Consider the following 25,581-nt stretch of genomic DNA (forward strand, 5'->3'; position numbering starts at 1 on the left):
GATTATGTTAGGCTGTAACGATCAGTACGCAGTATAGGCTATATATTAAAAAAAAAAAAAAAAAAAAAAAAAATTACTGTTCAAAATTGTTATGTAATCGAAGTTCTTATCAGAAGACGAGAGCCTACAATTTGTTTTATCATATATCCTGATCAGAAAAACTTCGTTAGCTTCTTAATTAGGGTTTGGCTTGGCAAATTGAGGATTAGAATATATATATATATATATATATATATATATATATATATATATATATATATATATATATATATATATATATATATATATATATTTTCGTCTTGATCAGTATTGTTTTATAAGCCTTGCATACGGTTGTCATTGAACTGGATATTTTCAGTGCTTAACTTTCCTTAATAATAAAGTGAAACATTTACCACCATTTTTCCTCTTCATGAAGCTGCCAGTGAAATAAAAGCTACTTTACTCAGTGTTGCAGACTCATGTACTGAGTAGGTGTCAGTTTATGGCCTTAAAATCTATTACGCATCCGCGATGCGTCTCTCTCTCTCTCTCTCTCTCACTCTCTCTCATTGATAGCACATCTGTTGATTAAATTAAAAGAAAAAAAGAATGCTGAATCATGTTCTCTCCCGTATCCAACTCTATTCTCATGCAAAAGGTATTTAGATTACATAATACTGTTTATATTTTTCTGATTTCTTTCTTTATTACTGTCTTCACTGGGCTTTTAGATAACTCTTGATATACAATTTATATAGATAACTGTCAAAAAATAATGGAAACAAGACATCAAAACAAACGTCAGTTAAACATCAAAAACCCTGTGAATGATTACGACTCAGTAGAAAGTTGGCGTGGCTTGGCACCGTCCCATTGCCGACTATAGGGTTTTCATCGAGACGGTATGGCGTTACCTGTTTATATATACTTTGGCTGTTGGAACTTCGTAGCCACCATTTATATATATGTACTATCGCCGACACTTATAGCTGGTACAGTCAGCGTTGTCAATCCTTTTTTTTCCTTGGTGTGAATCCTGTGCAGCTCGACTCAGTTTCTCCGAATCATTTACTGGTAAGATGGAGAGTCGTCGGGAGATGTCTGACGCAAGTGTGGGGATGGTGGTGTTGGGGGGTGCGATGGTTGGTGTGGGGGGGGGGGTAACGGCTGAGTAAATGCGGCACAAGTGTAATACAGATGTGGCACCAACGTATTTGTTAAAAGCATAGGTTTACAATGTGAATGAGCTAAAACAAGCTCTTATTAATGGTTACGACACTGAGTAATGAATTCCACTTGTATCTCAGAATGCTACTACAATCTGTGTGTTGAGGGTAACATAGACAGGAATTGTCATTTAACAACAGTGCTAGAAGTCTGATAAATGCCGACAGTTGGAAGTGGTGGCATGTTACATAGGTTTGACAGGGTAATAATCGGGGAAACTAATTACATTCTTAACAAACAAGCGGCAAAAGGTATTGGAGTAACATCTGACTTTCTAACAGATAACTCATAAAGAACAACTACAGTAAGTTTGCATAATAATTATGACCATACCCACAATAATATGAGTTTCTCAAGTGTTCGATGTAAGTTAAACCACACAGTACATAGGAAATACCGCAGATATCGATTCCTTGATGGTTCCATAAATTTCGAGTCAGATAATTATAATGTTAATGGAGTTATCAGGTTATGAGCTTAGATCATAAGATATCTTTTCCTTTATCTTATTTGTATTCACGTAATCTTCGCCATGTGAGTCTTTCACTATTGCCGGAGTGACAATTGGCAATTTGTAACACTACAACAACAAAGTAAACGCATACAATATTATGGAAACGATAACACACATTTTGTAATATTCATTCTATATAAATGTTCAGTCATACTCCATTCTATAACCTCTCGGAGAATATGGGTGTTGTTCGAATCTTTCGTAGTCATAGGGCAAGTATAAACCAAACGATTTAAGCCGAGATAGAACCATCAGCTCTTCGTTCCAGCATTCTTTAGGCCTTGTGTCAACTGCCAATATGTCTGCCTGCAGGGGCCAACCTCCAAACCATACATCTGGCGATTGCCAGCCTCAACACCTGGTTAGCCCTTCAAGATTTGCTAAGACCTAGGGTATACTATACTTGCAAACACCGTAGGGGTTACAGAGATACGATACATAAATCTAAAGTATGAGCCGTATCTGATACTATTTGGGCTAAAGATAAATAATCATGTCCGCTTATAAATGCTCTAGCTATAACAAGATTAATGTAACAGTTATTCATGAACAAGTAAGTATAGCATACTGCACAATAAGAGTCAGTCCTAATCTCATGGCAAACATTACATTTATCTGGGTCAAAAGGGATCCTCATAGATTCAATAATTGCAGCCTTAAGCAATGTCGAACACACTTGAAAAACTCATATTATTGTGGGTATGGTCATAATTATTATGCAAACTTACTGTAGTTGTACTTTATGAGTTATCTATTATAAAGTCAGATGCTACTGCAATACTTTTTGCTGCTTGTTCGTTAAAAATGTAATTAGTTTCCCCGATTATTGCCCAGTCAAACCTATGTAACATGCCACCACTTCCAACTGTCAGCATTTATCAGGCTTCTAGCACTGTCGTTAAATGACAGTTCCTGTATATGTTAACCTCAACACACAGATTGTAGTAACATTCTGAGATACAAGTGGAATCCATTACTCAGTGTCGTTACCATTAAAAAGAGCTTGTTTTAGCTCATTCACATTATAAACCTACGCTTTTAACAAATACGCTGGTGCCACATCTGTATTACTCTTGTGCCACATTTACTCAGTCATGTTCCATCCCACCCCCCACACTTGCGTCAGACATCTTCCGACGACTCTCCCTCATACCAGTAAATGATTCGGAGAAACTGTGCCGAGCTGCACGCGATTCACACCAAGGAAAAAAGGATTGACAACGTTGACTGTACCAGCTGTAAGTGTCGGCGATAGTAACTCTTTAGTCTTGTAATATTTAATTCTTGAGTTTTGGTTAATGTTATTTTGGTAATCGAAGAGCAGGAGGAGGTAAAGATGAATACAGGGAGTTGATCTTGATTTATTATCTTCAGAGAAAGCCAAAGTTGAGCAGCATGGGTATTACACAGGGACTTAATTTACTAAGTCTAGTCGGACCCCGCTTCTTATTTGATCTCTCCCCTACCTGCCGGTTCTATGGCCAGCCCCTTTCTGAGCTCTGATTCCTACATTCTCGTTTCGCAAGGGTTGTGTCACGTGTGCTATACTATCGTGGAAACTTCTAGAACACTGTATGTCTGTGTGTATATACTGCTTCCAGTGCACGACCAGCATTCTTTCACTTTAAGAGTTGCAAGCTAATTTCCTTTTGCTTGATTCTCGCAGATACACTGCCTATCTCACACCATGGCTTGGTGCTTCTATCTTTCTATCTATCTATAAGTTGTATTATTATAATATGGAGTCCTGACATCGCTCGGTCACATGAGCTGGCGGTCGTCCGACAGCAATCATCATTGACATATGCTGATCTGTTAATACATAACATTGATTATAATATTGTATTGATAAATATTCATGTTAATATTGCAATGATCCAGTAATATTACATTTTAAACAAGTTGTATACATAATTGAACAAATGCAATATGGTTAAATTGGTTATTGTATGACATTGTGTAAGATGTGTATATATAATAGTAAAATGCATATATGCAAAAAAAAGATAGTTCAAAGTTAAGATTATGGTAAGAACTTTTAATATTTCATATAGAGATAATGATAGTGGTATACTTCTATATCATGTCTCATTTCATTTTTTAATATAAAATTAATACTATATACAAAATATGTACACTTCATTCAGGGGGGTTAACTCGAATGCTTACTCTACCCCCACTAAATACTGACTCCAAATTTGCAATTCTTGCATGCATTCTGTGCATTGCGAACAGCAGTACTGCAAATACAATACAGAAGATTATAAAAACAGTAGGTGCTGGGCTATACACATAATATGGGTTAAACATACTCAAACTCAAATCTTCCCAGGGCTTCATTGTTTCATTGATCAGTTGCATAGTTTCAAACTTAGGTGAAGTCAACTTAATACTTGTGCTCATGTTTAAGTCCATATTAGGTAGTGGATGGAAATGTTTGTGTGTATGATTGAGGGTGGCGTAGTGATTGATGGTGGATAAAGTGGACATGGATGGTGTAAATACCGCACAGTAGTCTGGTGCTATGTATAATCCTGATGCGGAAGTATGAGATGGTGGTATATCTGGACAGACTATGTAAACTGATGTGTTATGAGTGAAATTAAAAAAAACTGTGAGTATCCGATGCGTTGATGGTGTACGAATACAAGCTTATCAGGAGCAAAAGTGAAGTTGCAGTGATTATGAATATTGTGATTTCTTATGATAGCCATTTCTCAAGGGACCGTTTCAGTAGGCTGAAACGTGAAAATGTACGCAGGACAAAGGTGAACAGCATGTAAAGATGTGCGGCACTTTCGTTCAATCGTTGATTCACATGCGAAAGTGACAGTGGTCCGTCTCTTGGAGACCATGATGAGTTCGGTGTCTGTGTTGATGTTGATGATGACCAAAGTGTTATTATTCTTAGAAGGGAAGGGGTGTATTTCGTATACTGTTAACAGGTCGTCAGTTATGAATGGTACATGAACTACTACTGATGTTGGTGTTAGTGTTGCGTCGAAATATGGATAATATTGCATGAAATCCCTACTTCGGAACAAAGGCTTCAATTTATGTTTATGTATGCCTTGACTAATTGCCTGACGTAGCTTATGAACTGGAAGTAAGTCAATTGTGATCTTGCCATCACCGGCATTCGAAATTCTTTGCATAGGTGCCCTGTAACGAACTCTAAGTGTTGTCTAATTGGAGTAGAATTGTGTCAATGTGTTCCGTGATGATGGAGAAGTGTTGGAAAAGTGTTATGTTTCCTTCCATGTCATTTATTTTATCTACACTTTCGAGAGCTATGTTCTCCGCCTTTTTCAGATTTTTCACGATTGTTTTCATTGCTGAGTTATGTCCTGCGATGAATTTTTCTCGGTATGTTAGTACCTGAGCTATTTTATTAAAATTGTTTATTTCGTGAAGGTCTTCCTCTGTAGCCAATCCAAAGATGTTTCCAAGAACTGCACCACCCAGGTCAAACAAACCGCGCTTTTGGCGAGTACTTGTAATGTTGTTCGTGGCGCTCAATACCTCCGTTCCATGAGATGGGAGATCTTGGATCATGATGAGCATAGTTGACTTCGCCTGTTCTATCATCCATTTCGCTAACTTCACTATTTCATCTACTTCCTGTGTGTTATGTGCTTGTGAAACATAGCCTCCTATCATGAAGTCCAGGGTCCTCATTGGTCTCGCGATGTTTTCTAGAAAAGAAGGTAATTCGCATAAGTAATCCAAACCGATTTCAGTACTCATGACATCTTTTACGATTGATGTCGTGGCCGCTGGAGCTATGAGGCATCCTTGCCGTACTATGTTTTGGGGGTCTAAGTGAGCATATCCTTTTGCCATGTAGAGGAGAATCCATAGCATAAGTCCCTTCATCGTTACCTACCAACAAAAAAAAAAATCTATTAATTTTCTAATATGGTCATGCTGTGGTCGATGATAGCGATGATGTACGTTACGGTTGCGTAACGTAGAACAATAACTTGCTTGTTATTTCATTTATAGAAGGAGTTTAAGTCGATATTTAAATCATGTAAATGATGTACTGTAGACTTTATTGGAACAGTTGCACCTATGTTTGATTGTTTGGTATATGACCTTATTTTATTTCTGTAATTATTGTTGTTTTCTTGATTGGTTTCATGAGTTATGTTCGGTTGTTCGGTGGTATCCGAGGATGTATAATTATATAGTTCCCTTGAAACTCGTTGTAAATGGTCAATATGAACTTGTTTCTCTTCGCCACTTGACAGTGACCTAATTGAAACTTTGTTTGCTTTTATGTTAATTACTCTGTATGGGCCCTCAAACTTCGGGGATAATTTATTGTTTCTCGTATGAATGATACCATAGACAATGTCTCCTAAGCTGATAGGCGAGTCTCTTGCCATTTTATTAAATCTATCTATCTATCTATTGCCAGACGCCTCAATCCCGTTTGGGGTGGCCACAAACAAATCGCCTCCAAGTCGCCCTGTCCCCCGCCATTTCACTGCCCTGCTCCCAACTCACACACCCCTCTCTCATATACCTCTCCACCCCATCCCTCCATCTCATCCTCGGCCTCCCCCTCCCTCTTCCCCCCTCCACCTCACTCACATACACTCTCTTCGTCAGTCTTTCACCCTCCATCCTCTCCACATGGCCAAACCACCTCAGTGTGTTCCTCATAACGCTTCCTGTCTCATCCACATCAACACCACAACGCTCCTTTATATCCTCATTCGTCAGCCTGTCTCTCCATGTGACTCCACAGGCTCCTCTTAAATAACTCATTTCCACTGCTCTCACTCTTGACTTGCGTCCTTCCAACAACGTCCAAGCTTCACTTCCGTACGTTAGAGTTGGTATCACAATACTGTCATGTAGTAACTTTTTCACTTCCATGCTCACTTCCCTGTTTCTTATCACTGCTTTCAAAGAACCAGCAACCTTTCTTCCCTGCTGTACCCTTTCAAGCACTTCACCCTCCAAACCTCCATCCTTACTCATCACACTATCCAAGTACTTAAACGTACTCACATTTTCCAATTCCACACCATCCAACTTCGCTGTACATTCACTGACTTCACCTCTCTCAAAGACCATCACTTTACTCTTCCCTACATTCACCTTTAGATTCCGTTTCTTACACACTCTCCCAAACTCATCCACCAAGCCTTGCAGCTCCCCTTGTCTTCACTCAACAACACAGTATCATCTGCAAACAACAGTACAGGGAGTTTCCAAACACTATCCTCTCTCACCAGGGCCACTCCAACATGCACTACCCTACCTTGTACCTCTTTTATTACCCCATCCATGTACAGATTGAACAACCATGGAGACATGACACATCCCTGTTTCAACCCAGCTTTCAAAGAGAAAAATTCACTTAGTTCACCATCCACACGCACTGCAGCCTTCGCACCATCGTACATACTCTTCACAGCATTCAACAACTTCCCATCGACTCCATATATTCTTAACACTTTCCACAATTCTTGTCTATCCACCCTGTCATATGCTTTCTCCAAATCCATGAAAGCTGCATACAACTTCTTTCCCTTCTCTAGAAACTTTTCCACTAAAGATCTAAGAATGAATATCTGATCTACACAACCTCTTCCCTTCCCAAAGCCTCCCTCTTCTTCTCCAACTAATTTCTCTCTTTCTCTAACTCTGTCAATAAGTATCCTACCATACACTTTTCGTATTATACTAAGAAGACAAATGCCCCTATGATTACCACACACTTCTTTTTCCTCTTTTCCTTTGTACAAGGGAATAATTATACCTGACTTCCAATCCTCCGGGACTCTACATTCCTCCCAGGCCAATCTGTATATCTTCCACATCCATTCTACTACTGTCTCTCCCCCATGCTTCAGCATTTCACCACACACTCCATCAATTCCTGGGGCTTCCCCCGATTTAACTTTCTTCATTGCTTCCACAACTTCAGTCCTACTGATTTCTTCCTGTCTTCTCACCTCCCTCCTTCTCCCAGCCATTCCCCAGCCACTTATACTCGCATTACTTCCATCCTCTGCGTTCAACAATTCCTTAAAGTGTTCTCTCCATCTGCTCACTTTTTCTCCCTTCTCCACTAGTAATCTACCATTTTTTATCTTTCACTCCCCTGCTAACTTCACTTCCACCCTGTCTTACTCTTTATTAAATGCCTCCGTCATTTCTTCCTTGGACCTTCTTAATTTTTTTTTTTTTTACTTTTATGTATGTCCTGGAATTCACGTAAACGGAGTTTAGAGTAATCATCGTAATTGTATATGGGCAGACTGTCACCTTGTAGGAGCTCATATGGTAGTTTTTTATCTGTTCCATATATAATGAAATGTGGTGTGTCACCTATGGATTTACTTATAGATCCATTAATTGAGGCTTCTACTCTGGGAATCCAATCATCCCAGCTTGCATAATTTTCACTGAGAATGTGTCGTAGCACATCTAATACTTTTTTGTTTTGTCTCTCTACTAACCCATTCGATGCTGGGTGATAGGCTAAAACGTAAACCTTTTTGATATTGTATTGTTTACATATTTCTTGTAAGATATCAGAATTAAATTCTCCTCCATTATCACTTATTAGTACCTTTGGGGTAGTAAAGCGACATATTACATTATCTGTTATTGCCTTTGCTACTGTCTGCTGTTTTATCTTTAATTGGGACCAAAATTACATAACGGGAAAAATGATCTGTTGCTACGAATAGGCATTGGTTATTATTGTATGATAATGGCATCTTGTGTAAATCAACAGTGACAACGTCCCATGGTTGATGTGGTACAGGGTAATTACCCATCGGTGCAGGTGAAATTGGGTATCCTTTGTGTTTTGCGCATGATTCGCATCTGTCTATATGATTGTTTATATCTTTTCGTAATGATGGCCAGTAATATAACAACTGGGCTTGGTTGAATGTCCTATCCTTTCCATGATGTCCTGCATGTGGGCTATCGTGTATCGTTCGTAGTACTTGAGGTATCATGCCATTAGATACTACCAATTGGTTATTATTTCTTCGGCGTTTGGTTGTTCTGGGCTGATCTTGTATAAGGCATTATTGATTATTGTGAATTGTTCTAGTGGTACATGTAGTTTGGGTAATTGTATGTCATCGCCACTTTCTAACTTGTATATAACTTTAGACCATGTTGGATCAAGTCCTTGTGCTTTTGCTCTTTCATGGTGGTTTGAGATGCCTCCTTTAAGATCTAATGCCGCGACCTGAATTGTTTTTGGGTTCCTGGATAATGCGTCGGCTACTAGATTCATTTTGCCTTGTATATAATGAATATGTACATTGTCGTTTTCGACTGTACATTTCCATCTTGCTCTCCTCCCAGAGAGGAGTTTTTCTTTTAAACATACCCACTAGCGGTTTATGGTCGATGAATAAGTGTATTTCGTAACCATATACCAAATCTCGAAACTTTTGTAATGCAAAAACCACTGCAAGTGCCGCTAAGTCTGTAGTGCAATAATTTTTCTCTGCACCTTTTTTTTTGTCTGCTGGCAAACGCAATTGGTTGATTCTGTCCTCTTTTATCATTTTGCATCAGTACAGACCCTAATCCTTTAACTGATGCATCTGTGCAAATAATAAGTGGTTTTATGACATCCGGATATGCCAAACATGGTGCATTTGTTAGTTTAATTTTTAATTTGTTAAATGCTTGTTTCTGTTCTTCTCCCCATTGGAATATAGCATCTTTTTTGAGTAGCTGGAATAGAGGAAAGGCTATATGAGAGAATTGTTGTACGAATGACCTATAGTACCCAGCTAGACCTAAAATTGTCTAACTTCGTCATTCGCGGTGGGTTCAGGAAAGTCTCTCACTGCCTGTATTTTGTCATCAGTGGTGTGAATACCATTAGCACTTAATCTGTGGCCTAAGAATATTATTTCCTTAAAGCAAAACTTGCATTTAGAAAGCTTAATTTTTAAACCAGCATCACCAAGCTTTTGTAAGAGTAGGTTTAATTTCTGGAGATGTTCTGTGATATCTTTCGTTGCGATGATAATATCGTCAAGATAAACAAATATTCCATGTCCTAAATTACCGGACAATACGTAATTCATAAGACGCTGGAATGTGCCCGGGTCTGTCCTCAGTTCCATGGGCATCCTTCTATACTGATAGTGTCCTCTATTTGTGGAAAAGGCAGTGTATTAACGTGACTCCTGATCTACAGGAATTTGATAATAACGACTAAGCAAATCGATCGTGGAAAATACATTATTTTCTGGTCCAATATTCTGTAGGATGTCGCTCAGCAATGGCATGGGAAATCTGTCTGGGATTGTGTGGTTGTTTAGTTTACGGTAATCTACTACCGCACGCATTTCGTTTGGGCACGAAGAATAATGGGGCATTCCACGGGGAGACTAATAGCTCAGTAATTCCAGGTTTTAACATGTCATCGACATACTGATTTGCGAGTGTACGCTGAGATTGTGAGATTCGGTAGGCCGGTATGAAAATGGTGGTGTATCTGGGTGCACATTAATCTTGTGATTAATCAGGTTAGTACACCCTAATTGTTCTCCGGGTAATGCTACGGTGTCCCTGTGTTTTTCCAAAGGGGTTAACAAAGCATTTTCTTCATCAAATTCACCTGACTGAATTAAATTCTTTTTTATGCTTTCTCTATCCGTAGATTTTATCTCACTTGTGACCCCAGCTAAAACTACTTCCATTACAGGGGTGGGACATTTTTCAATATTAACTAAACAAGTCCCCTTTTTCAACTGTACTTCCCCATTCATGTGATTAATAAAAAATATTTGAGTTTGCCCATCGTCGTTCATCTGACAATTCGTTTTCTACTGACAATCCTTTTACTTTACATAATTCTTCTAAGACAAGAACAGTACTATTGCTTAACTTGCTCTTTATGGTAACTTTCATATAGGAGTTAGGTGGTATAACTAAATCATTGGTGAGATGGGCGGGAAAAACTGATAAGTCAGTACCGTTACCTGGGTTTGTAGTCCTGGAGGCTGGGGAGGGTGGTGTGAGCGGATCTATACACTCATCTGTTTGTGTCTGTTTGTTAAAATTTTTAATATTACCAATTCTTTTCGGTTCTGTTTTACTAGTTGGTGAGGACTCTGATGGTATTTCCTCTATGAATTCATTATCAAAGTCTATTCCATTCATTTATGGGAGTAAAGTTATTTTCTCTGTTCTCATGCATCTTAAGCCCAGTAACATATGAGCTTTAATTGCTAAGTTTTCAACGATATAAAAAATGCAGAGATTGGTCTTGTCTCTGTGAAACTGATGTTTAACCGTATCATACCTTTTACTGTTATTTGTTTGCCATCTACTGTATATAAGTCTAAATCAGATTCTTCCAGAAAAGTTACTTTCTTCTTATTTCTAAAAATTCTATTTATTTCTTCTTGTGTTATTAAGTTTACTGGAGAGCCTGTGTCTAAAAATAAGGAAACGTTTTGGTCCTCATAATTATACAGGTGGTATCAAGAAACACACATTTCCCAACATGCCTCCTTTGTTAATTTTAGACTTGCTTTTCATTAAGTTTGTTCGTTTTTTGTCGTGACTTGGTCTTCCCCCGATTTGAAAAAAGATACTAATTTATCTACCTTTTTGCAGTTACTGGTCCAATGCCCATGGCACCGATGATGCCTACAGTAGGGACCAAATCCTTGTGTCTTTTGTCTATCCTCTTTTGTTTTGATAAAGCATTCATTCTTGTGTGTCCTGGTTTTGCACAATAATGACATGGAATGGACATATCTCCTGATTGTGATCTGCGAGATGACTTCCCATATTTAATGATGTCTGGCGCGAGATCTGCTTGGACTGCGCGAAAACTTACGAAACTGCCTGTAGCCTGGTGTTTCTGATTGTAGCCTCGAAGCGTTTGGGTGTTTGCTCTGCCTGCTTTCGGGTCGTGATCGATTTTGTTCTCTGTTTGGGGTAGTTGTAGCTGTTTTCACAGCTGATACTGTCTCAGGCACTCTCATTCTTCTAGAATGTGATTGTGTTTCGATCACTCCCGCTTTGCTACACTGCATCTCTACCTCATTCATTAAGTCTAGTAAGCACATACCTGGGGTGTACGCTATCATCTTGGCGATCTTGAAGGTCCTATCTGGTAATTTATACAAGGCAGTTATATAACCAATGTCCATGACGAGGTCTGGGGACATCTTTCCATCTCCTGTTATCCAGTTTGAGTTTTCTAAGGTAGCTAATAATGTTCTTTTGATCGTGAAGACATCGGCAGCTATTTCACTGAGCACATGATTTGTAGTGTGCTCCCTTACCAGATCTACAATCTTATGTAATTCTGGGATTATACCTGGCAACAAGTTCATACCTTCAGAAAATTTCAAAAATTCAGTTTTAGATTCATCATATGCCTTAGCTCGGAGAAGCTTGTCTGACTTAAGCAAGTTTCCTGCCGGACATCTTTCCTGATTTATCAAAGAGGAAAAAATAGCAATTTTCTCTTGTTCATCTGTTATGTGCCATTTTACGAAGATCTGTTCGCATTGATTGACCAATGAAATGACATAAATATGGTCTTTTTCTGTGCCTGAGAATTTCGGGGCAGTTTTATCCTCATGGTAGACGTAAACACTAGTTGGGGATGTTTGATCCGTGGAATTCATTTTCACTGCTTACTCTGTTAATTTAACTTGGACTTGTTTATCGTTGTGTGAGGGAATAGTGAAATAGGTTTTCCCTGAACGATGAACTCTGTTAAGTATATTTTCATAGGTATGCAAGTCAGAGACAAAGTTCTCACTCACCACATCAGAGGGGGTTTGCCAATCATCATCATCATCATCTAGAATTGAGGTATTAGTTTCTTTATCTTTAGCTTGCGGTGAATTTTGTAGGGTGGGTGTGTTGCCCTGGTGCTCTCTTAATTGTGTATCTGCAGTGGGCGCTAACTGTGTATCATCTGGTACTAACATGGGTGAAGGTGAAAATATTCCTGTAATATCACTCAGCTAAAAAGAATTCATATTTCTAAGGTATGATGTTATGAAATACGTCTTTTTTTTTATGTCCTAACTACAGTAAATAGATGAGTAAATGAGTTGTAATGAATGATAGATAGTGAGTGTATAAGTGTATATATAAAATAAATAAAGGAGGTGATTGTACCTAATTTAAAGCACTGAGAAGAAATGAGTAAGAATAATTACACCCACTTGATACAGATGGTCACGCGGAGAGGCGAGTTGAAAGCAGCTGTCGATCTGGGATTATAAATGCAGAGTTGAATTAAGATCTCTCGATAATTCTAGGGCTGTGTTGATGGACGATATTACTCAGGAAATTCCATGGCCTGATGAATGTAGTGGTTAACAGCTGTACTCACAGGCGAACCTCACCATAGAACATCGAATTCCCACTCAATACTGTGGAAATAAATGAATATGAGTAGGAACTATGCGAAGAATGAGTAACGAGTAGTGGGTGAGAAGTCCCTGATGTCAGTCACACGTTGATTGGCGTGGCGTCGTGTCAGCGAACACGCATGGTGATGTCGTCTCAGCAGATACACATGGTGACGTCGGCTTCCCACACTGGTAGCTATGGTGAGTAACTGAGTAGCGATGAGTAACCTGAGTGAGGAAAGGTGAGTAAGATGCGTTATAAATGTGGCTCTGGTGTTTTGCCGCGTCGTCTTGACCTGCGTCAGCGGTGGAGGTAGGGGGGCAGTAGGAGAGAGAACGTTGGGGATCTAGTGCTTGTTGCTTTGTTCTTCCTTTTCGTTTACTTGTTTTGTTTTTTATTCTTCTTGCTGCTGCTTGAAGTTGCGTGAAGATTATAGAGTTGTCTTGTAGACTTGTTATTTGTTGTTAATCGTAGAGCATGTTGATCCTCACTCGTAACTCGTCATTGCTACTCTCTGCTTGTAGACTCTTAAACTCGTAGACTCGTTCTTCTTACTGTATACTCACTTGTGGTTACCTGATCGTAGAATTGTAGTAATGTAGAATCAGCTGTAGAACTGGAGCTGATCTTGATTACAGTTTCGCCTGCATTTGTAGAAGTGATGGTTCGTAGGCATAGAGTCGATCGTTGCTGAGCTGCCAGCATTTATTGTTGAAACTTTGTAGCCACCATTTATACATATGAGGCGCTGACTTCATTACCAGGCTAAGTGCCAAAATGGCCACCAAGCACCTACATGCACCAACAAGTAGCTAAACTATCCATGTATACGTTGGAAGTAAAAAGGTGCTAAGAAACAACCTACAAGGGGTCAAAATCTTGGTTAAGTAGACATGTGTGTTGTGCCGTCGTGCCATACAGCAAAAAACCCCGTCTGGTTCCGCACTAGTGCTCAAGGCAGGTGACTGGGTACAGAATTTTGCCAGCTGTATGGTCGCTTTTCCTATGAGTTCAGCCTGTCCTATGTTTTTTATGTTGACTCCCCGTGGTGTTGAAGCAAATGTGAGAGTATTACCGCTATATCCCAGCTCCTTTCCTAAACCCACTCAAAGGTGGCCAGTCAGATAGTCTGGTTGCATTACAGCTAGCCAATGAGCTGATGCCTAACACTACTTCCACCAGCAGCTGTGGAGGGGAGAGGAGAAGGGACAGTATTGTCCTCTCACCCGCATTGCGTGCCATTGTGGATTAACATATATATTTTTTTTATTCAGGTTACAGATTCTTTTTTTCTTTATCATTCAGGTTACAGGGGTTTTCTAATAATATCCTCATACATTGAATGCTGTCCTACTTTTTTATTATTATCAGCAATATAATAATTTATTATGTTTTTCTTGATGTTTGTGATGTGATTCGTGTTTATTCGTGGTTAAAAACTCCGAGAGAAACATGCACAAAGTTTCCGACCTTTAAACTGTTATTATTGTGAAAATAATAATACTTATGTCAAAGAACTTTGATTTTATTCCACATTATGACACTCCTGGGACATTATGCTAATATATTATTGATGTCTTATGATGTATTTCTGTAGTTATTAGTAGGATAAAAATATGTTCTTAGCTGATCAGTCCAGCAGTGGGGGGAAAATTGTACGGTATTTCTTCACACGATATAATCAAGATTAATGACAGATAGCGCAAAATACAGGTTATTGCAATAAAGAAAATACCATAAGCTACATTTAAAAACAAAACACGTCAAAATAACACAAGTGGCTACGGAGATATCAAAGTTTTAAAGTCGCCAGACTTTAAATGCATTTTCTGGCGTTTTGTGGTTTTGGCGCTTAGCCCGGTAATGAACTCAGCGCCACATATGTAACTCTTTAGTCTTGTAATATTTAAGTCTTGAGTTTTGGTTAATCTGGGTAATTGAAGAGCAGGAGGGGTTAAAGATGAATACAGGGAGCGGATCTTGATTTATTATCTCCAAAGAAAGTCTAAGTTGAGCAGCGTGTGTATTACATAGGGACTTAGTTTACTAACTAAGTCTAGTCGGACCCCTCTTCTTATTTGATCTCTCCACTACCTGCCGGTTCTATGGCTTGCCCCTTTCTGAGCTCTGATTCCTACATTCTTGTTTAGCAGGGGTCGTGACACGTGTGCAATACTGTCGTGGAAACTTCTAGAACACTGTATGTTTATGTGTATGTACTGCTTCCGGTAAATGACCAGCATTCCTTCACTTTAAGAGCTGCAAGCTAATTTCCTCTTGCTTGATTCTATCGCACACCCTGGCTTGGTGCTTCTATCTATCTATCTATCTATGAGTTGTGTTATTATAATATGGAGTCCTGACATGGGCTCAGCCACCTTAGCCAAATTAAACATTTTCGAGAATAATGAAAGAAAGGCAGATATAGCTGTGATATCGTAGCAGGCTATATGTCGTACAACGGACTTTATCTGTAATGCAACAGTTCTTTGACAGCTCCGCGCCTAAAAATAAATATGATCAGAAACAAGGGAAGGTGAGCTAATGGATTTCAACAACACTTCCCAGGTCAGTTTGGCTGGATACATGATAATGGCCTCCAGTACATAAAAAAAAATATATATATCACTTTTATTTTTACAAGGGTCAGTCCCCCTTCAAAATTTATAAAGGATATAAGGTAGGATAAGGAGAGCAGATGTGACTTTGATATCTTAGTGCATGCTGTTCAATGAATTCTCATCCATAATACGACATTTGGGGAGCGTAATCCACCCCTCCATGGTCCTTGGGGGGGGGGTTATCCCCTGCTTGAAAATAAAAACAATCAGAAGTGGGGGAAATACTTGAATGGAACTCACCAGGTGAGTTCGTTTGGTTACAAACAATTTTCCAACCCCCAACCCTGACATTTAAAGGGGCAGCCACTGAAGATTCGCAGAAACAGTGAAAGGAGGGCCGATACGGCTTTGATATCTTAGTGTACATGTTGTACAATGAACTCTCATCAGTAATACGATACTTGGAGAGAACGAGACCCCAGTGATTCTTGGAGGGGTCAGCCCCTTCCCAGAAATAAAAACGATAAAAAATATGGGGAAGTAAGCACATGGATTTAAATGAAATCAGCATATATATGTCAGGATTAGGTGTGCAGTGTCCATGTTAGCATTACTGTCCCCCCGCATTCATGCTTCTTGGGGGTCAGCCCCCTACCAAAAATAAAAAAGGATCAGAAATACCCCTGGGAGTAGGGGGGTTTCAAGAATACTTCCCCAGTATCCCTGCTTGTCGTACGAGGCAACTAAAAGGGTTGGTGGTGGCTTAGTGCCCCACCCCGCAAAAAGAACTAACTAAACAAGCAAATAAAGCACCTCGGACCAGGACGGACCATACGTTGATGACTAAGGAACAGACAAAGGACATTCTGAGGGTGGGGAGGTGGAATGTGAGAGGAGTGAATGATGAAGTGAAAGAGAGAGGGATTGTTCAGGTGCCTGAGTATGCAAGAGTGGATATGTGTGGATTTACTGAAACTTAATGGGAAGGTGAGAGAGTGGGAATATAGTTTAGGTATATATGTGGGAGTTAATGAGAGGGAGTATGTCTGATGATATGCAAGAAGTGGAAGGAGAATATAAGAGAGTATGGAACAGTGGGTGCAAGGATTGTATGGGTGAGGATGAAAGTAGGTATACAAGCGTGGGCAATTGTATGTGCATATGCGCCGACAGAGGACCGAGTGGCAAGAGTGAAAGATGAGTTTGGGCGAGTGTAGAAGCATGTATGGACAAATTTGAGAGGAGCGAGAGAGTGCTTTTGATTGGAGACATGAATGGCAAAGTTAGGAATGTACAAGTGAATGGAGTGGTTGGTCAGTGGGGTGTGCCAGTTGAAGTAGATGGGAATGGTAGTGCTTTGGTGGACATCTGTGCTGGTAGAGGGTTGGCAATAGCTAACACCTACTTTCGGCATAAGATGATCCACAGGTATACATGGAGAGTAATGAGGAGGATGGATGGTGAACTTGTTGAACGAAAGGCAATGATAGACTATGTGTGTGTGGATGAGCGAATGAGAAGACAAGTGTTGGATGCAAGAGTGTGGAGAGGGTGTGGGAATGGAGTCTCGGACCATCACTTATTGATGGTCAAGGTAAAGCTGCAAAGAAAATGGTTGAAGAGACGAAGGGGAAGACAGGAGTAAACAGCTTCTGTAAGAAGAGCGGAGAAGCTGCAAGATAGTGAGAAAATGGCAGAGTATAAAAGCATAGTGGAAGAAAGATTGGGAAGGTATGAGTTAGAGCAGATGGAAGGGGTGGAAGACGTATATAAGATATTCAAGGAAGAGATAGGCGCAGTGTGTGAGGTGGTTTGTGGAGTGAGGAGGAGATGGAAGGGTGTGCAAGGGACAGCATGGTGGAATGATGAGGTTAAACGAGCTGTGGAACAAAACAAGTAAGGCATATAGTAAATGGCTAGCGAGTAGAGGTAGGGGAGAAGATGAGAGAGAGAAGAGAGAGGTATATGTGAGCAGGAGATGGGAGGTGCAGAGACTGGTGAAGGAGAGTAAGAAGAAAGTGGATGAAGAATTTGGGAGGAATCTGAGTGTGAAATGGAGGGAGAGTAAGAAATTGTTTTGGAAAAAGGTAAAGAAAGTAAGGCAGTGTTAAAGGGGATATGGTAGGGGAGTGAAAGATAGGAATAATAGATTGTTGGTGGAGAAGAGAGAGAAATTGAGATGGAAGGAGCACTTTGAGGATTTGTTAAATGTAGAGAGTGAGAGCAGTGCGAGTATAAGTGGTTGGGGAATGGCTGGGAGAAGAAGAGATGAGTGGAGGGAGGAAGGGATCAGTAGAGTGTTAGTAGTGGAAGCAACGAAGAAGATCAAGATGTGAAAGGCCCCAGGAATTGATGAAGTGTGTGGTGAAATGCTGAAGTATGGGGGTGAGATTGTTGTGGAGTGGATATGGAACTTGTGTAGATTGGCTTGGGAAGAGGGAAGGGTTCCAGAGGACTGGAAATCAGGTATAATTGTTCCTTTATACAAAGGAAAAGGAGAGAGAGAAGTATGTGGCAACCATAGGGGTATTTGCCTTCTTAGTGTGACTGGAAAAATATATGGTAAAATACTCATTGATGGGGTTAGGCATATGACAGAGGAGCTATTTGGAGAAGAACAAGGGGAATTTAGGAAGGGAAAAGGGTGTGTAGATCAGATATTTGTTCTAAGATGTTTAGTGGAGAAGTATCTAGAGAAGGGAAAGAAAGTGTATGCTGCCTTCATGGACTTGGGGAAAGCTCATGACAGAATAGATAGGCAAGGTATGTGGAAGGTATTAAGAATATTTGGAGTGGAGGGGAAATTGTTGAGTGCTGTGAAGAGTATGTACGAAGGAGCTAGAGCTACGGTGCGAGTGGATGGTGAGCTGAGTGAGTTCTTTGATCTCAATGTGGGACTGAAACAGGGTTGTGTGATGTCTCCATGGCTGTTTTATATATACATGGATGGGGTTGTAAAAGAGATGCAAGGTAGGGCAGTGAATGTGGGAGTGGCTCTAATGAATGAGGGTGAGATGTGGAAGACTCGGGTGTTGCTGTTTGCTGATGATACAGTATTGTTGAGTGAAGTTGAATGGGAGTTGCAGGGTTTGGTGAATGAATTTGGGGCAGTGTGTAGGAAGAGGAATCTGAAAGTTAAATGTAAACATGAGTAAAGTTATGGTGTTCGACAGGAATGAAGTCACAGAATGTACAGTGAGGTTGGAAGGTGAGGATATGGAGAATGTGAGTGCATTCAAGTACTTGAGTAGTGCGATGAGTAAGGAAGGAACGTTGGGGGATGAAGTGTGTGAAAAGGTACAGCAGGGAAGGAAGGTTGTTGGTTCACTGAAAGCAGTGATGAGAAATAGAGAGGTGAGAATGGAAGCTAAGAAGTCACTGCATGATAGTATTGTGATCCCTACCCTGACGTATGGAAGCGAGGCATGGACCTTACAAGAGGGGAACAAGTCAAGAGTGAGAGCAGTGGAAATGAGTTACTTGAAAGGAGCATGTGCAGTGACATGGAGGGACAGGTTGACGAATGAAGAAGTGAAGGAATGTTGTGGGGTGGATGTGGATGTGGTTGAGAAGATAAAGAGAAATACACTGAGGTGATTTGGACATGTGGAGAGAATGGAGAATGAAAGGCTGACTAAGAGGGTGTATGTAGGTGAGGTGGAGGGAGGGAGAGGGAGCAGTAGACCGAGAGGATGAGGTGGAGGGATGGAGTTGAGAGGTATATGAGGGAGGGGGGAGTGAGTTGGGGGAGGGTAGTCAAATGATGGGTTACAGAGCGACTTGGATGCGTTTTGTCTGTGGCTACCCTTTATGGGATCAGGGCATTGGGTTATAGATAGATAGATAGAGTTCATTTGGTTACTCTGAAGTCTTCCACAATATACAGTTTCCCAGGCTTTATTTTTAGGTGGGTAGGCTCACAAAAAAAAAAAAAAAAAAAAAAAAAATGTTCAATGAGAGTAAATATGGCATTGATATCTTAGTACATGTTGTACAATGGACTTCCATCCCTAACGTGATATAAAATAAGTAAAAATTATCAGAAAGAGGAAATGATTTCAATGACAATTCCCAGGTGAGTTCGTTTGGTTACTGGGACGGTCTTACAGTATACGCAGTTTTCCAGCCATGATATTTAGGGGGGTCAATTCTTCTCAAGAAATAAAAAACTCCAAGAATTTGTGAGCAGACTGCAGATACGGCTTTCTCATCTTAGTACATGTTGCATAAATGACTCATTTTTAAGGCAGTATTTGGGGAGCATAACCTTCCCGGCGATTCTTCGGGGGCCAGCCCCCTCCCAAATATTAAAAAAATCAAAAATAGGGGAAAGTGAGCACATGGGTTTCAACAAAATCGGTATACATATCGCAGGACTTAGTATGCTGTTTCCATGCTTTCTCTAAATTCACAGGAATAAACTGCACATCTCTCTTATTTACATTAAGACAGCCCCTTGTGATGAAAGTAACAAAATATTATCATTATAATATACACAATATGGGTGTGTGAATATATATATATATATATATACAGTATATATATATACCTCGGATTGATTATTGCTTCCATGATCAAGAGCATGCGAGTGTACCTTGGGATTTACGGAGGTTATTTTCACGGGCATGGAAGCATACATTCCTTTCTCATATCCTCAGACTAATGCAAATGAAACTTAATTTAATAGTGCTTGTTCTGATGCTGTTCACAACAAGGAGATGGCCTACAAAAGATACCGGAGCCAACCCACTCCTGAATTTCATCTTTCTTATGTTTCTGCCCGGAAAGTCCGTTCTTCGCTCTACAAAATATAATTTCATTCATAGAAGTGCCCTGCACTCTCCAACTCAAATTCTTCCTGCTCTTTCTGGCATCTTGCCAAAAAACCTTTCTAACAACTTCACCTCATCATCCTCCCCTCTTCTTTTCCACTCTGATTACTCTGCAGCATTTTCTTCTACTGATAAAGCAGAACTCTTTGCTCAGACTTTCTCCACCAATTCCAACTTTTAGATGATTCTGGTGCTGTTTCTCCATCACTTCCACATTCTGACTTCCTCATGGTTGACATTAACCCGCTGCGTCCTGTTGACATATTTATAAGTCCACACATTTTGTCACTGCCAGTCCCATTGACATATATAAACACGCCTCAGTTGCAAGGTTCCTAATTTGCACAATTTTCAAATTTCACGCATGGTTTTTGGTACGCACACTCAGGCAAGCCTCCCCTAACTGCCATCAGGGGGGCCCCCTCCCAGACCCCACATGACCCACTCACTCCCTTGTCTTGGTCACTCACCGGTTTGCAGTGACCTGGGTCAGACATGGCGCATACAGGTCTCTCTGGGGACGAAATTCAATCCACCCTGGATACCTTCATAGGTGATAGTGATTCTTCACTGGATGATGATGTGGAGGATAGGGATTTTGTGCAGCCTGAGGAGGAAACAAGCAGCAGTGATGAGGAGGTCCCTTCGCTGAGGAAAGTGCGGTATGTTACATACCGTAAGGCTAGGGAAGGCCAGCCTGGACCCCATACACATGCACTGACCTCTCTCCAGCCCCTAGACAGAGAGTTAGATGAGGACGAGGACGGCAGGGTAGGACGCAATGTTACCTTGTGGTTGGGGAGGGAGAAAATTTCACCGCGAGGATCCGAAGGTGCGGCGAAAAGGAAAGTCAGGTATGGTCCTTCTGTGTTGTCTGGGGAAGGTGCGAGTGGTGTGGCAGGAGTGAGGGGTGAAAGGGAAAGTGGTGTGGCAGGAGTGAGGGCTGAAAGGGAAAGTGTTGTGGCGGAAGTGAGTGGTGAAAAGGAAAGTGGTGTGAGGGTGGCAGCACGAGCACATGGTGTACGTGGGCAGCGAGGAGGCGAGGTGGAGCCGCTCCTTGGCATGTCTTTCACCCCACAATATTCCCGCACTTCCTCCTCACATCTCCATAATGTGGGGAAAGGAAGGAAAGGGAAAGGAAAAGGGAGAGGAAAAGGGAGAGGGAAGAGGAGTGCAATTGGGGAAGGGCACTGCTCTCCACCTCCCCATCCTACCCCACAACCCACCCTTCTTCACCCTGACGAAGGCAACGATGGGGACGAGGCTGGAGATGGTAGTGTGTCGTGGGACTGGGAAGATGAAGGTAATTTCACTCCCATCATTCACCCCTTCACAGAGGAGTGGCGGTCTGGCTGAACGGCTCCAGGTATCCATGCTGGCTCCACCAGGGTGGATTTCTTCCACCTGTTCTTTGGGGAGGAGTTTGTGGGCTGCATAGTGGAGCAAACAAACTTATTTGCAAGCACCCGGCGCCGTGAAAGTGAGCATTGAGGTACAACGAGCAGGCACTCCCAGCAATATGACTATCCCCTAACCCTAGGTGAGATGTTAATATGTTTGGCCCTGGTTCTCTTGATGGGTGTAGTAGGAAAAAATCAAATTCCTGCGTACTGGACCACAGACCCAATGACCAGCACACCTTTCTTTGGTAAGGTAATGGATCATAATCGATTCCAGCAAATTCCCAGCTGCCTCCACTTTTCTGATGCAGATGACCCTGCTAATGCTAATAGCACAGATAAAATGAGGAGAATTAGGCTTGTCTTTGATCACCTACTAGAAATGTTCTCCTCGTCATTTTATCCTTACAGAGACCTAGTCATAGATGAGAGTCTTGTGTTGTGGAGAGGCAATATTTCCTTTTGCCAGTACATACCCAGCAAGAGATACCGTTTCAGGTTCGAGATCTTTGTTATGTGTGACTGTAAGACTGGCTATGTGCAAGACATAGTCTTGTACACCAGCCCACTGACAGACATAACAGAAGATCATAGTATTGGACTCTCAGGGGCCGTGGTGAAGACAATGATAGAGGAGTACCTTCATCGTGGTCATGTGCTGTACATGGACAACTGGTACACTAGCCCTCTTCTCGCTTGGTTCCTCCACCAACATGACACTGGAGTGTTTGGGACAGTAAAGAGAAACCGTCGCCATATGGTCAAGGTTGGGAGGAAACTTGACAAGAATGAGGTGGTTTTCTTCCGGGCAGATAACATCCTTGCCACCCTGTGGACCACAACAGGGAAGTTTGCCTCCTGTTGACTGTACACAGCCCCCTGATGCACCGCACAGACTCCATGGATCACCGCAGCGAGAGCAGGTGCCACGTCTGGAAACCAGAGTCGGTACTGGACTACAATATCAACCTGAGGGAAGTGGATCAGTCTGACTTCATGATTTCCAGTGTGGAGCGTGCCACAACCACGATGAAGTGGTACAAAAAACTCTTCTACTTGCTCGACATCATGGTCCTCAACGCACACGACCTCCACGCCATGACAACGGGAATTTCTGAGACCTTTGAGGGGTTTGTGAGGGAGCTGTCTCATGAATTTATTGCCAGGTACACACAGAACAGGTCCCCACATTGCACCTGCACCCCCCAAGGCCGGCATTACGGTACGGTACGGTACAGAGTACGGTACGGTACGGTTGATATTTAGGCTGAAAGTATGGTACGGAATTACGGTACTTTTTTCCCATGAAGTACGGTACGGTACAATTTAGGTACGGTAAAACGAGCAAAATTCCGTACCGTACCGTACCCCAGGCTTAAATACATGATAATGCCTTAGAGAGTACATGCATCTACGAACTCCTTGTATATTTGACTAATTTTGACACTTTATTCAGACACATTTATGCAGCACTGGCAAGCCAAGAGTATTTTGACAGGTATGCTTCAGGACACAGGCACTCAGCAACCCTGATCACGGTGTGTCCAGTCCGTGTCACTCACTGCCAAATTGTATGACACTAAAGTACAACATTTCTTTCTAAATACATACTACTATATGTAAGAATGGAGTATATCTTAGTCCACACATGAACTCTAAATATATTATTATGTAATGTATTATTGTGATTAGTGATATAGGCCTAGAAATAGATACTGTATATTTTGCTGATGGTGCGATAAAAGTACGGAATTACGGTACGGATTTTTTTCCGTACAGTACGGTACGTAAAAACAACTTGAGGTACGGTACGAAAATACAGTACGGTATTTTAACCAGGTACGGAATATGGAAAAATATTTCGCACCGTACCGTACTACCAGCCTTGGCACCCCCAGTGCCGCCCAGACTCCTCTATGCCTCGCAGGATGCCACTACCCGGGCAGCATCCCTCCTCAACCAAACAGTCCTAGACCCCAGCACCGCTGCCATGTATGCAAGCACTCACCAGTAAGACCAGCCACTCAAAAAAGACACAAGATCCGAGTGTGTAGACTGCAACGTAGTGTTGTACCTTGAGCCATGTTTCAAGGAATATCACAACTTCCTACATTACTGATGCTGTGTGTGATATCGATAATATGACACTCACTGTAGAAGTAAGGCCTGTACATATGCGATACTATGACGCCCAGTATAATGGTAAGGGCTGTATGTGATAAGAATTATATAAAGTTGAAACGGGTGTAATGTTAGTGGGAAAGTATTATATAAGTTGAAAAATAGTGTAAGTTGAAACAAGTGATATCACGAGTTCACTCACTGTGTAAATATGCGATAATATGACGGTCAGTAGAATAGTAAGGTCTGTGATAGCAATTATATAAAGTGGAAACGGGTGTAATGTTAGTGGAAAAGTATTATATAAGTTGAAAAATAGAGGGTAAGTTGAAACAACAGTCATAGCGACTTCACTCTCTATGTAAATATGCACTAGTATTACGCTAAATATTATCATAAGGCCTGTAAATATGTGAAAACAGTTCTCTAAAGTGGAAAAGGGTATAATGTTATTGGAAAAGTATTATGTAAGTTGAAAAAATGAAATGCATGATGAAACAACAATGTTAGCGAATCATCGGTGAACAGTTTGGGCAATTTGCTAGGTTCGACCGATGGAACAATGCTTATTTCACCTCTGTTTCCCTTTAAAAATCAACATACTCCTGTACTACATGTTTTTTTGTTTGTAATAAATAAATATCTACCTATTATGAATGGTTTCCCATACTAATCCCTACCATAGAAAACGTGACAGCCACAGAGCACCTCCATAGAACACGGTATCAGGTGTAACGAAGGTATACCTGTCTAGGCCACGTATAGACCCCGGTGACCACTTTCTTTGTGATTTTCCAGTGTTTCTTACCAAAAGAGGAGGTTTGAGCTAAAAAAAAATTTATTCAAATTTGGTTGGGATTGGGGGGAGTCAGTGGTGGAAAAGTGGTCAGGACAGGGCGGGTTAAAATTTCTTCGCTTGATGTATTTTCTTCCATCACTGGCCTCAATACTAACAAGGCATATGGGTCTGATGAGATCTCCTGTTGTCCTCAAGAACTGTGCTTCTGTGCCTATGCCCTGCTAAGGTAAATTCTTTTGCCTTTGTCCGTCAACTTGTACCTTTCCTTCTTGCAGGAAGTTTGCTTTCATTCAGCTACTCCCAAAGAAGGGTGACCATTCCTATCCCTCTAACTATCTCCCAATTGCATTAACATCCTGTATTTCAAAAGTTTTTCAATTTGTTCTTAACAAGAAAATGTTAAAGCATCTTTCCAATCACAGCCTTCTTTCCAATCTCCAGTATGGGTTCCACCAGGGATGCTCCTATTGTATTCCTCTCACCTACCTTTCAGACTCCTGATCATCCTTCTTTCGTGACTTTGGCGAAAGTTTTGCCATTGCACTTGGCATCTAAAAGGCTATCGATCAAGTTAGACATAACTTTTTAACCCACCCCATCCCAACCACTTTTCCACCATTGACTTCCCCCAGTCCCGACCATTTTTGGATTTTTTTTTTTTTTTTGGCTCAAACCTCCGCTTTTGGTGAGAAACATCGAAAACTCATAGAGAAATCGCTCACCTGGGGTTTAAAATACTCAATACAGGTAGGAGTAC

Source organism: Coenobita brevimanus, chromosome 21, assembly GCF_032717465.1.
Source record: "Coenobita brevimanus isolate Jiangsu-jjx chromosome 21, ASM3271746v2, whole genome shotgun sequence".
In the NCBI taxonomy this organism is placed as follows: Eukaryota; Metazoa; Arthropoda; class Malacostraca; order Decapoda; family Coenobitidae; genus Coenobita; species Coenobita brevimanus.